The 13,901-nt window shown below is 47.2% G+C and overlaps 1 protein-coding gene across 7 annotated transcripts in view; it reads right to left on the reverse strand.

The window, feature by feature from the left end:
* Positions 1-13,217, reverse strand: part of ppm1ba (protein phosphatase, Mg2+/Mn2+ dependent, 1Ba) — a 193,205-nt gene extending 179,988 nt beyond the window's left edge. For 3 of the 7 annotated variants that reach the window (XM_038813517.1, XM_038813533.1, XM_038813525.1), the window contains exon 1: positions 12,610-13,213. The gene's annotated coding sequence lies outside the window, so the exon portion shown is untranslated. Of the gene's footprint in view, positions 1-11,920; positions 12,127-12,609 lie in introns of those variants that run through there. The other 4 variants (XM_038813478.1, XM_038813498.1, XM_038813507.1 and 1 more) reach the window with 3 other exon arrangements.
* Positions 13,218-13,901: the final 684 nt, after the last annotated feature.

The raw sequence follows: 13,901 nt of genomic DNA on the forward strand, positions 1-13,901 counted from the left end.
GATCTGACTGACTGCTGAAAAGCCAGGGATAACGGTGGTGTGAGCCGAATTGGGGATCAAAAAAACAGATCACCAAAACCTAAAAGTTAGGTTAAAAAAAGGTAATGAAAAGTTTGCCTTCGTAATTAGAAGGCAAAACTGTAAAGGAGCGGGATTTGTTACAGCTATACAAAGTTTTGGTTCGATCACATTTGGAGCACAGTGCAGAGTTTTGGTCACAGCACCTGTGAATACATATAGTTGCCTTGGAGGGAGAGCAACGTAGATTCACAGGAAAGCAGGGCTCTAATGTTATGAATAATTACATGAACAAGACTTGCATTTCCTGCAAGTAGAAGCTTAAGGGGGACTTGATTCAAGGCTTTTAGGATTTTGAAAGAAACTGATAGGGCAGAAAGAGGGGGGGGGGGGGGGGGAACTTGACTGCTGTTGGAGGAGTCGCGAACAAGGGGACATAACCTAAAAATCAACCTAAAAATCGGAGATCAACAAAAGCAGATGTTACTCAATTAATAATCAGATGCCCACAGAGAGAAAATATTGCTCAATTAATAATTTTATTAGCCCTGCTGCCTCACAGCGCCGAAGTCCCAGGTTCGACCCCGGCTCTGGGTCACTGTCTGTGTGGAGTTTGCACTTTCTCCCCGTGTTTGCGTGGATTTCGCCCAACCCAAAGATGTGCAGGCTAGGTGGATTGGCCACGCTAAATTGCCCTTAATTGGAATAAATGAATTGGGTACACTAAATTTTTTAAAAATAATAATTTTAAATTTGATTTTTAAAATATTTTTATTTGCCAAATTTTCATCATTTTCGCCATAGAACAAACAGAGACAGAACCACCCCAACAATACAACTATTCACTTAACACTGTATGCTCTCACTATCTCCCAGGCTCGAAAATAAGCAGTCACTCCACGAACATGGAAAACGTGCAGGCCTGCAGACGAGAGTGAAACAACGTGGCCTCAAAGCCCAGCTTACTCCTAGCTAATGTCCACTCTCTAGAAAACAAGCTAGACGAACTTAAAGCCAGACTCACTTTTCAAAGAGAACTAAGGGACTGCTGTGTGCTCTGTTTCACGGAGACATGGCTCACTCCTGCTTCACCAGACTGTGCCCTACAGCCAGAGGGTTCTGAATCCACCAAATATACGGCGGCCTCAGGCAAGGCAAGGGGAGGTGGGGTCTGCCTCCCAATCAACGCCTCCAGGTGCCTAGATGTAGCAACACTGGCGAGTTTCTGCTCCCCGGACCTAGAATACCTGACGCTAAAATGCCGCCGCACTACCTTCCACGGGGGTTCTGATCCGTTATCCTGACAGTTTACATCCCACCCCATGCAAACGTGAAAAGTCGCACTGGACGAAGTATTCACCACCACAGATAGCCTTGAAACGAAACATCCTGAGACCCTGTTCATTGTAGCTGGGGACTTGAATCAGGCCGAGCTCAAGAGCGTACTACCAAGTTACCACCAACACGTCACCTGGTCCACCAGAGGCCCAAACATCCTGAACCACTACTGCACAAATATCAAACATGCCTACCACCCCTATTGCCCGCCCACACTTTGGCAAATCTGACCACAAGGCTGTGCTCCTGCTCCCAACTTATAAGCAAAAACTGAAGCAGGAAAGTCTGTCAAAGAAAGTCGTGCATTGTTGGTCTGAGGAATCAGATGATTTCCGACAGGACTGCTTAGTGTCAGTGGACTGGTCAATATTTAAAAACTCTGCGACCAGCCTGAACGAGTACGCCACTACGGTAACTGACTTCATTCGCAAGTGTGTAGAAGACTGTGTGCCAAAGAAGCAAATCCGCGTGTTTCCCAACCGGAAACCCTGGATGAACAGGGATATCCACTGCTTGCTGAATTCTAGGTCTGAGGCGTTCAAGTCTGGCGACCCTGATCTCTACAAGGGGCTGGTTTAGCACACTGGGCTAAATCACTGGCTTTTAAAGCAGACCATGGCAGGCCAGCAGCACGGTTCAATTCCCGTACCAGCCTCCCCGGACAGGTGCCGGAATGTGGCGACTAGGGGCTTTTCACAGTAACTTCATTTGAAGCCTACTTGTGACAATAAGTGATTTTCACTTCATTTTCATTTCAAGAAAGGCAGATATGATCTAAAGAAATCCAAAGATGCCAAAAGTCAGTAACGGACCAAGCTCGAGTCCCAGGCGAGCCACATGGATCCCTGCCGTCTATGGCAAGGTCTGCAAGACATAACAGGCTACAAGATGAAGGCATGTAAAATCGTAAACTCCAACGCACCCCTCCCTGATGAGCTCAACGCATTCTATGCCCGCTTTGAGCAAGAGGTCAGCAAAAGCAAGCTCTCCACCTCAGATGCCGCGAATGAACTTGTATCTGTGATCACCACTGCAGATGTCAGAGCAGCCTTCTCAAAGGTCAACCCACGGAAAGCCACTGGCCCGAATGGGGTATCCGGACGAGCACTTGGGTCTTGCGCGGATCAGCTGGCGGGGGTATTCGCAGACATCTTCAATCTCTCTTTACAACAATCTGAGGTCCATATCTGCTTCAAGACGACGACCATCATCCCTGTACCAAAAGAAAGTCAAGCAGCGTGCCTTTATGACTATCGTCCAGTGGCTCTGACATCAATCATCATGAAGTGCTTCGAAAGGTTAGTCATGGCACGAATCTACTCCAGCCTCCCAGATTGCCTAATTCACTACAGTACGCCTACCACTGCAACAGGTATACAGCAGATGCCATCTCCATGGCCCTGCACTCTACCCTGGAACACCTAGTTAACAAAGACACTTATAGCAGACTCCTATTTATCGCCTACAGCTCAATCTTCAACACCATCATTCCTACAAAACTCATCTCCAAACTCTGTGGCCTTGGCCTCAGCTCCTCCCTCTGCGTCTGGATCCTGAACTTTCTAACCCACAGGCTACAATCAGTAAAGATAGGCAACAACACCTCCTCCACGATCATCCTCAACACCGGTGCCCCACAAGGCTGTGTCCTCAGCCCCCTACTATACTCCTTATACACCTATGACTGTGTGGCCAGATTCCCCTCCAACTCGATTTTCAAATTTGCTGATGACACCACTCTAGAGGGTCGGATTTCAAACAATGACGAGACAGAGTACAGGAATGAGCTGGAGAATCTGGTGAACTGGTGCGACGACAATAATCTCTCCCTCAATGTCAACAAAACGAAGGAGATTGTAATCTGGAGAACATGCCCCTGTCTACATCAATGGGAACGAAGTACAAAAGGTCGAGAGCTTCAAGTTTTTAGGTGTACAGATCACCAACAGCCTGTCCTGGTCCCCCCACGCCAACAATATAGTTAAGAAAGCCCACCAACGACTCTACTTTCTCAGTAGACTAAGGAAATTTGGCATGTCAGCTATGACCCTCACCAACTTCTACAGATGCACCAAAGAAAGCATTCTTTCGGATTGTATCGCAGCTTGGTATGGAGCCTGCTCTGCCCAAGACCGCAGGAAACTACAAAAGGTTGTGAATGTAGCCCAGACCATCACGCAAACCAGCCTCCCATCCATTGACTCTATCTGTAATTCCTGCTGCCTCAGAAAGGCAGCCAGCATAATTAAGGACCCCACGGACCCCAGATGTACTCTCTTCCACCTTCTTCCATCAGGAAAAAGATATCAAAGTTGAGGTCACGTACCAACCAACTCAAGAACAGTTTATTTCCTGCTGCCATTAGACTTTTGAATGGACCTACCTCTTATTAAGTTGATCTTTTCTCTGCACCTCACTATAACTGTAACATTATATTCTGCAGTTTCTCCTTCCTTCCCTATGTAGGGTATACATTGTACAGCATGCAAGAAACAATTATTTTCACTGTGTACTAATACATGTGACAATAATAAATCAAATACAAAACATACACCATAAAACATCGAAAAAAAAGCAGTCCCCCACCACCTCCTGCCCCTTAGAATTCAACGGCAACTAACTCCCGAAGTGCATAATAAACAAACCAAGAATCCTTTGCCCCCTCAACTCAAACTTCACCTTCTCCAGAGTCAAAACTTCCAGCAGGACCCCCGCCTCGTCAAGTGCGGAGAGACTGACCTCCACCCCAGCAGCACCCGCCTACGAGCAATCAGTGAGGCGAAGGTTAAAACATTTGCTCCTGCTCCCGCCTGCAATTCAGGCCTGTCCGACACACTGAAAATAGCTTCAAGGGTACCAGGCTTCACATCTGTATGCAAAATCTCCGAGACTGTACTAAATACCTCCTGCCAATACCTTGCCAGCTTAGGGCAGGATCAAAACATGTGAACGTGGTTTGCGGTGCCCCTCCCACATTATTCACGAACATCCTCCACCCCTCAAACAGCCGGCTCATATTTGATTTTGTGAGGTGCGCCCTGTACACAACCTTCAATTATATCAGCCTCGCACACAAGGTTAAGGCATTTACCCCCTGCAGCATCTCATACCACAATCCCTCTTCCATCCCCCTACCCAGCTCTTCCTCCCACCTCACCTTCATCCCCTCCATAGACACCCTGTCCTCCTCCAAGATCTTGCCATAAATCGCCAATACAACCCTCTTCTCCAACCCCCGCTAACAGCACCACCTCCAGCAACAAGGTCAGCTCCATCAGGAAGGTCAGGAAGACCTTCCATGTAAAATCTTGAACCTGCGGGTACCTAAACCCTTCCCCCTGTGCCAACACATACTGCTCTCCCAGCTCCTCCAAGCTCGTGAATCGTCACCCAAGAAACAAATCCTTCATTTCCTTAACACCCCTCTCATCCCATCTCCGAAACCTTGCATCCATTCACCCCAGCTCAAACCTATGATTCCCTCTAATCGGCATCCCCTCTGATCCAGCCCAAAGCTTAAAATGTTGCCTTAGACCATAAGACCATAAGACATAGGAGCGGAAGTAAGGCCATTCGGCCCATCGAGTCCACTCCACCATTCAATCATGGTTGATTTCAACTCCATTTACCCGCTCTCTCCCCATAGCCCTTAATTCCTCGAGAAATCAAGAATTTATCAATTTCTGTCTTAAAGACACTCAATGTCCCGGCCTCCACCGCCCTCTGTGGCAATGAATTCCACAGACCTACCACTCTCTGGCTGAAGAAATTTCTCCTCATCTCTGTTCTAAAGTGACTCCCTTTTATTCTAAGGCTGTGCCCCCGCGTCCTAGTCTCCCCTGCTAATGGAAACAACTTCCCTACGTCCATCCTATCCAAGCCATTCATTATCTTGTAAGTTTCTATTAGATCTCCCCTCAACCTCCTAAACTCCAATGAATATAATCCCACGATCCTCAGACGTTCATCGTATGTTAGGCCTACCATTCCTGGGATCATCCGTGTGAATCTCCGCTGGACCCGCTCCAGTGCCAGTATGTCCTTCCCGAGGTGTGGGGCCCAAAATTGCTCACAGTATTCTAAATGGGGCCTAACTAGTGCTTTATAAAGCCTCAGAAGTACATCCCTGCTTTTATATTCCAAGCCTCTTGAGAGGCTCTTGAGATCTTCAAAGTGGCCACCGCCACCGGACACTTACCTGGTGCCATAGGGAGTGGCGCTGTTGTCAGCGCTCACGACCCCTACCCCGACCCCCTACACGAGCCCTTCCCCGTCTTAAACTATCAGGTCCCCCCCTCCTTGGTCCAGCCATGCACCGTCTCCATATTTGCCGCCCAAAAGTAGTACACTAAGTTTGGGAGGCCTAGCCTAGTCACCTGTTGTCCTCTCTGCAAGACCACTCTCCTAATCCTGGCCACCCTCTCACCCCCCCGCAGCCCCCTTCCCCCCAACTTAATGAGATCAATTTTTTCCACCCCCCCCCCGCGAAGGAGGATTTTGGTAAAAAGACCATCATGACACTGAAATTGGAACAAAACTCATGGTAGCACATTCATTTCAACTGCCTGCGCCCAGCCCGCCAACGACAGAGGGAGGTTGTCCCACCTTGACAAAGCGGCTTTCACCTTCCCCAACTGATGACTCAAACCCAGTCCCAAGCCATCTGCACCCCCAGATATCTAAAGTGGGTTGCCGCCAGATGGAATGGCAGCCACCCACTTCCGACCCTACTTCTAGCTGGGAGACCATGAAATACTCGCTCTTGCAGAGGTTCAATTTATACTCGGAGAACGTCCCAAATCTTTGTGCGATGGCCAAAGGCTCTAAAGCCAGTGCTGCAGGGGGGGTATCGGAACCTTGTACAACAGCTGTTTCCACGCCACGAATCTCGGCCGTTCCAAATCTTTCCAATACCGCCTTCAAATAACCTCACTCTAACCAATCAAATCACTTCTCTGCATCCAGTGCCACCACCACCTCAGTCTCCTTTCCCTCCATCGGCCACAGGATCACATTTAGCAACCTCCTCACGTTCGGAAACAGCTGCCTTCCCTTCATGAACCCAGTTTGATCCTCCCCTATCATCTTTGAGAGACTTCCTCCAGCCTTGCCGCCAAAACCTTTGCCAATGTCTTGGCATCTACATTCAATCGTAATGCAGGCCTACATGACCCACACTCCGCTGGATCCTTATCCTTCTTTAACAGCAGGGAAAATGTGTGCCAATACACCCCTACCTACCGCATCCTCAAACAAACATTCTCACCATCAGCGGCACCAACATATCCTTAAATGTCTCATCCTATTCCACTGGGAATGAGTCAGGTGTCGTCACCTTCCCAGGCTGCATCCTCCCAATTGCCTTCTTTATCTCCTGCTCTCCGACCGGCCCTTCCAAGCCTGTCCTATCCTGTTCACCCTCAGGGACTCCAACCTGTCCAGGAACTTCCTCATCTCTTGCTCCTCTCCCAGTGGCTCCGACCTATATAACCTCTTATAGAACTCTTCAAATACTTGATTGATCTGTTCTAGGGCCACCACCAGCTTCCCCATCTTATCCCGCATCTTAACTATCTCCTTCACTGCCACCTCCCTTGGAGCTGGCTGGCCAACGCAAGACCATAAGACATAGGAGCAGAATTAGGCCACTCAGCCCATCGAGTCTGCTCCACCATTCAATCATGGCTGGTATTTTGTCATCCCCATTCTCCTGCCTTCTCCCCATAACCCCTGATCCCCTTATTAATCATGAACCTATCTATCTCTGTCTTAAAGACATTCCGTGAATTGGCCTCCACAGCCTTCTGCGGCAGAGTTCCACAGATTCACCACCCTCTGGCTGAAGAAATTCCTCCTCATCTCAGTTTTAAAGGATCGTCCCTTTAGACTGAGATGATGTCCTCTGGTTCTAGTTTACAACCTGCCGTCTCCCCATGCTTATAGACTGCCCCCCACATGCTTCTCAACTGGTGCACCACTTTCCTTGTGGACAACTGGCCGAAATTCACCTGCAGCTCCTTCCTCTGGGCAGAGAGAGCTGGGTCTCCCACGTACCTCGTGGGAAATTTACTCTCCTCCCCCCCCCCCCCCCCCCTCACTAAACCCCCCGCCCACCCTCACTACTACCTTCAGAGCCTCCCAAACTACCTACTGCAAAGCTTCCCCCATGCAATTAAACTCCGCGTGCTCCTCAATTACCTTCCCCATCTTATAAAAACCCCGGTCCCTTAACAACCCATGTCGATTCTCCATCCCGGCCATGACCCATCCCCTTCTCCAGGACCACATCCACACAATGCACACTGAATACTCTGACCTCTTGACCCCGACCAAAAACACCTTCCCTACCATGAAAAAGTCTATTCTTGAGCAGACATTATGTACCGGGGGGAAAAAGACGAATACTCCCATTCCATAGATCCACTCCTCCCATCACTCTCGAGTTCACCACCATCTTCACAACACTCCCTGCCCCTCCGTGTGCGCATCAGGTTCCAATAACTGCTGCCCCTCCCCCAGCCATACTCCCGTTCATTTGCCAACCCTCGCTCCCTAGTGTGGGCATCCCTGCCCAAGTCTCCCTCCTCCCATTCCCCTCCCTCATGATCCAATCCCTGAAAACAAAGACACTCAAACATAACCAGTAAGGGGTGTCACGTGACACAGTGATTAACACTGCTACCTATGGCGCCGAAGACCCGGGTTCGAATCCCAGTCCTTGGTCACCGTCCATGTGGAGTTTGCACATTCTCCCCGTATCTGCGTGGGTTTCGCCCCCACAACTGAAAAGATGTGTAGGGTAGGTGGATTGGCCACGCTAAATTGCCCCTTAATTGGAAAAAAATTAAACAAGCCATAACCAGTGCGCAAAAACAACACCCCAGAAAACCGACATGACCCCAAAGCCCAATATTCTCTCACCCACTGTTGCGCGTAACAGGTACACTACCCTCACCTATCAACCAACCAAAAACAAACCAACTGTCCCCTCATAAATACAAAACAAATACACATCCTGAAACAAGAGATAATGCTGTACACAGCGTTTCACCCCCTCCCTTCAGTTCAAAACTAAACCCCAGTCCCATCTCCTATTTCAAACCCAGTCCTTCTGCCTTCACAAACGCTCCTGCCACCTCCACCATCTCAAAGTAGGAGTCCCTCTAATTGTAGGTCACCCTCAGCTTCGCCGGGGAGACCATGCCGAACGTCGCATCGTTGTAGAGTGCCGCCTTCACCTGACAGAAGGCAGCCCCAGCTTCTCGCCAGCTCCACAGTTAAGTCTTGGTATATACAAAAACCAGCTTACTCCCACTTCCACCTCACGTCTTTGATTTGCCAAACTCAGGAACTTCTCCTTAACATGGAATTTGTGGAAACATATTATGACCGCCCTTGGCAGGTCATCTGCCTTCAGCTTGATCCTGAGCGACCAATAAGCCCTGTCCAGCTCATACTGGGAGGGTTTGTCCCCTACCCCAATAGTTCCACCAACATCTTTGCGAAGCGCGAAGTACTCAGTTGGCCTCGGACCTTCCATCCCCACCGGCAAGTCCATTATTCTCATATTCTGCCATCTTGACCTATTCTCCAGGTCCTCCACCTTGACTCAATGCTTTGTTGGCCTCAACCAACCTCCCCAGCTCCTCACCCACTGAGGTGAATTGGTCACTGTTCTGCGACAGAGCTTCTTCCACCCCCTTCAACTTCTCACCTTGCTCCCGTACCTCAGCCGATGTCTTCAACACCACCGCCTTCACTGGGGCCATCACCTCCTCCACCAGTTCCTTCATCACAGCCATCATCTCATTTCACATCACCTCCATGTGCTTGGAGAACTGGCTCTCAAATTCTCCAGCCATCACCTCGTGCACAGTTTACACTGTGAAGGGCATGGCCCTACCCAGCGATCCCGCCTCTACCATCTTTCCTACTGCCGGGCTGACCTGTTCACTCGACCGCAAACTTTCGCTCACGCCCTTCTTCCCAGCAGCTTTTTTCAGGGTCTTCGACATTCCCCACCTTCCTGCATCAGCTTGTTCAGTAACTGCCTAAGAAACCAGGCATTAAACTCCAAAAACCAGAGCCTCGAGCAGGAGCTACCCAACATGCGACTTTCACCTACATGCCACTACCGGAGGTCCATTTTTAAATTTGAGATCAATAGATTTTGCTAGCAGAGGGCACTAAGAAAAGTCAGTTGAATGGAGTAAGGCTGCAGATCAGCCACAATTTCACTAAATGGCAGAACAGACTTCTGGGTTCACTCCTTTTCCCATGATTCTAAATGCAAGTCTTTCTTTAATGCTACTAAACCATATGAGATTCAGGATTTCAAAGTAGGGCATCAAATACAAAAGCAAAAGAGTTAAAGCTACATCTTAAAAAGTGATCAGGCTGCAATTAGAATGTGTTCTGTTCTGGGCATCCCACTTGCAAGATGAATGCAATGATGACACTGGAGAGGAACATGGGAAATTCACTAAGGTGATATTCAGGATAAGAGATTGTAGCTACAAGGATAGACAAGATAAACTTTTTTTTTAAAAAGCATTTGAGAAGGGAAGGTTGAGGAAATCTGATAGACCTTAAAACTTATGAAGGGCTTTTGAAAAGGTAAAGAGGGAAAACTATTTTCACTGGTCAACAAGTCAGTAACGGGATAACGTGAGTTAAAAGCCATGATGAAGCAAACAAAGGGAAATATTAGGACTAATTTTACATAATGTTGAGGGTTTTTAGGATCTAGAATGCCTTATCAGAAACTATGGTGGAAAACAGAGTCCATTACAGATAAAATCTGTGGATAAATAGTTGAAATATTACAATTTAAAGTGATTAATAGAAAAAGAGTTACACAATGGGAGAACGATTCACTCTTTCGTGGAAACAATACAGATAAGCCCAACGATCTCCTTCCATGCCATAAAACCCAATCATTCAAAATAAGTCATTTCAAATGGCGTAAAAAAATGTTTTATGCAAGAATTTTTCTTTCTTTTGTTGTTCTTGTCTCTTTGTATCGTACTTACCTCTTAATGCAAGAATGTGTTTTTGCATCTTACATGAAAAGTAGTCTGGAAAAACCCTCACCCGCCAAGACTGTGTCAGCCCACTTTTACCTGTTCCTGCACAGAGTTTAATTGCCTCATGAGAGGCAGCGTCCTTCAACTATCTTTGAAGCTTGTTTTTAAGAAAGGAGAGACCTATCTATTCGGTATTATCGAGCTTCCTAAAATTTCTGCGGGCCTATGTCCAAATCAATTGCAATAATTGTACACTGAAGATCCCAAAACCCACCTCCCAGCAATGTGAAAAATTTCACCGCTCCCACCTCCCCCAACTTGCCACCGATCCCTTAATCCAAGCAATTACAGCCCCTCAAATAGCATGTGCCTTAATTTTTATTATACCGTTCTTACCTGGTATCCGTTCAATGTTTTAAAAACCCATGCATACCACCAGGTTAACTTGGGTCATATACTGATTTCCTTGAAGAAATTTTAGTTAGGCATGATTTACCCTTTACAAATCTATGCTGACTGTTTTTTGAACTTTGCAACAAATTCTATCCCATAGTATGCAATGCAGCTCCTTTTCAAAAACTTATTTCCAAGTAGTGACTCTTCCACATCCTCATCAGGTATACCTACATCTTGCTTTGATCTTTTTTTTAAAAACGTAAGCAAAATAATGATCAAACATCTTGGTCACTTGGATAAATTAGCACTCAAAAACTCAAAACGGACTCAAAACATGAACTTTGTTTCTCTCTCCACAGATGCTGCCACACCTGCTGCGTTTTTCGAACAGTTTTCTGTTTTTATTTCAGATTTCCAACATCCTTAGCATTTTCCTTTTCTTATGCCGATACTATGATTTCAGTTTTGGACTTGGTAAAGCTAGAACATTTTATAACACTTCTTAAATGAGCTGCAATACAAGTGTCTTAAGGCTGTGGTACAATGGCCTAATACCGATATCATGATACAAGATTAGTCTTTCACACAACCTGCATCGCAACACAAGGAATAGTTCGCCAAAGAATTTGACAAATCTACAAGGCATTAATTCGAGACACAACTCTTCACATTCAACCTGTCAAATATTGATCTGAAAATGCAATTTAAGGCCTAAAATAGCAAATAATGTAATAAATGCAATTGAAACAAAAGCTATAGAAAACCAAAGAGTTGAGAACAGAATTCTGACCCACTAAGAACACAACACAGGACTACGAATACTTAAACCATGGAAAAACAGGAATAGATTATTCAGAGAAAATTTTATGGGTAGTGTCAAAACTGAAAAACAGTATGAGACCTGTTTTGGAAAGTATTGTCTGGAATCTCAAGAACCCAAAGCTGTCAACTAGAGGTAAATATGGAACTGGGATAGCAAGTCCAATTACGAGTTTGCTTTTTTAAAAATAAAGAGAAAAGGGGCCGAGGCGTGTCTAAAATTAATCCCCCAAAATCAGCTGAAATCTAACACGTCGACTCCTTTTAAAAAATGACAAAAACGAGTGAAAGTGTCACTGCCCAATATCGTGCATTTACTTTACCGTTATTTCCTCTGAGAAGATTTTCTTTTAAATTCCATTTGTTTGTTTTAAAAAAAACAACCCCCACCGAACAGTTGTCAGACGCCAAAGTCTAGGTTAGGTAATGTACACAAGAGGCCTACAATGACCTTTCTCCAAAGCCTCTCGGTTCAGCCTGCTCCTCAGTTAAGGGCACTGATGTCATTTTCAGCAAATACTCGGTAAAGAGCAAGCGCATTTAAAAATCAAGCTCCCTACAGTTTAAATAAAACAAACATCTTCACTGTTCGAGACAAGGAGCTCTCTCCCCCTCCAACCCCCCCCCCCCCCCCCCTTAATGTGGAAATACAGATTCTGGTTGCAGTCCACGGATGATCTGCCAAACCCTTCGGTTTTGGGTACGAAAATAGTAGAGAGTTCACGCGTATACACACTTTCGGAACAAAAATGTAGTTCGGGCCTAAGCCTTTCCACACAAGCCCCGGCCTCTCGTGGGAGGGAGGCGGGGGAAAGGTTGGAGGGTCGGGGGGAGGGGGTTAGTGAGGGGCGGGTTAGTGGGGTGGAGGGGGGTTAGAGATGGGGCAGAAGCGGGTAGAGGGGTGGGGCAGAAGCGGGTAGAGGGGTGGGGCAGAAGCGGGTAGAGGGGTGGGACGGACACACTCACCGACATGGTGACCCTCCCAAAAACAGTCACAAAACCGGCTACTTACTCTTCTCTCTCGCTCTCGCTCCCTTTCTGCCTCGTCCCGCTGTAAGTTCCCGATTTCGGATTTACACGCGAGGTTTCAACAAAAAAAAAAATTTTTTTTTTTTAAATCCTTTTTTTAAAAAAAAAATTTTGCTCAAAATACTATTTTTACACTATCTGGCTGCTCGTCAGTGCCTGCAGCTGACAGCGGCGGACATTTTCAGGCATTTTAATGACGTTTCAGGCGGACATCAAAAATCACCCCTTTCAAGAAAAACAAGAAATTAAGTGCGGGCCGGGGAGAAAAAAAATAAAGAAACAGACGCCACGGCCGCTCACTCCATGAAGATGGTCGCTTGCGGGCGGGCTCACTCAGCTAACAATCTCTCCAAACTTGTGTGTGTTGGGTGGGAGAGGGAGGATGAGGAAGGAGATGGGGGGAGGTGCGTTGAGGTTGTGCGTGTGGTAAAAAAAAAAAAATTTCGCCCTCTTCCTCCCGCTTCAAATTCGGCGGCGAACTTTTAATCGGCCCGATTTTTCTCGTCAAACATATAATTTATCTATTTTTTTAAATCCCGCCTCTCCTTTTTTTTCCCTCCTCGGGCTTCCGCGTCCATTGGGGCGGACGGCGAGTCAATCGATTGTTTGGTCACGCGGACGGACGTCCACCCCCCCCCCTGGAAGCAGCTTGTGCCCAGATGTTGCCGGGATGAAATCACCAGCAGCCAATGGGAGTCGATGAAAGCAGCTTGACCACGGCCATCCCCTCCCCCTCCCCCCAACCCCACCACTGCACTGTTACCCTTTCATCTGCTCAAAATCATGCATATGAAGGAGGACGTCAATTCCCCCCCCCCCCCCCCCCCCCAAATATCAAAGCACACCTGAGACATCGGATTACGTATTCTCAGTAATCCCTTCTCTCCCTGCCTCCCATTTTTTTTATATCAGAAGGCTCTCGGTTACCACACGCGTGACGTGCCCAGGATCTATTTTAGGTTGCACTGAAGCAGCCAAGGCAACGACAGGGGTGTGTGTGTGCGTGCTCTCTGAAAGTGAGAGTGTGCTGTCAACCGCTTCCCACCATTGCGACGCACTGCTCAAAAACCATCCTTTCCAATTGCTGGCTGACCGTTCCCGTTTAGTCAAGTTGCTTTTTAAGGGCACCAAAAAGGATCACTTTGAAACTGTGCTGATTACTTGTGAGCACGTCACACGCGAGGGAGGATTAAGGGGGGGGGGGGGGGATTATTCTTCATGTTGAAGCCTGTTTTAAGCACAGGCGAAATTGTATGGAAAGCTCAAGCAATTCCC

This window comes from Scyliorhinus canicula, chromosome 1 (genome assembly GCF_902713615.1).
Source record: "Scyliorhinus canicula chromosome 1, sScyCan1.1, whole genome shotgun sequence".
NCBI classification, from domain to species: Eukaryota; Metazoa; Chordata; class Chondrichthyes; order Carcharhiniformes; family Scyliorhinidae; genus Scyliorhinus; species Scyliorhinus canicula.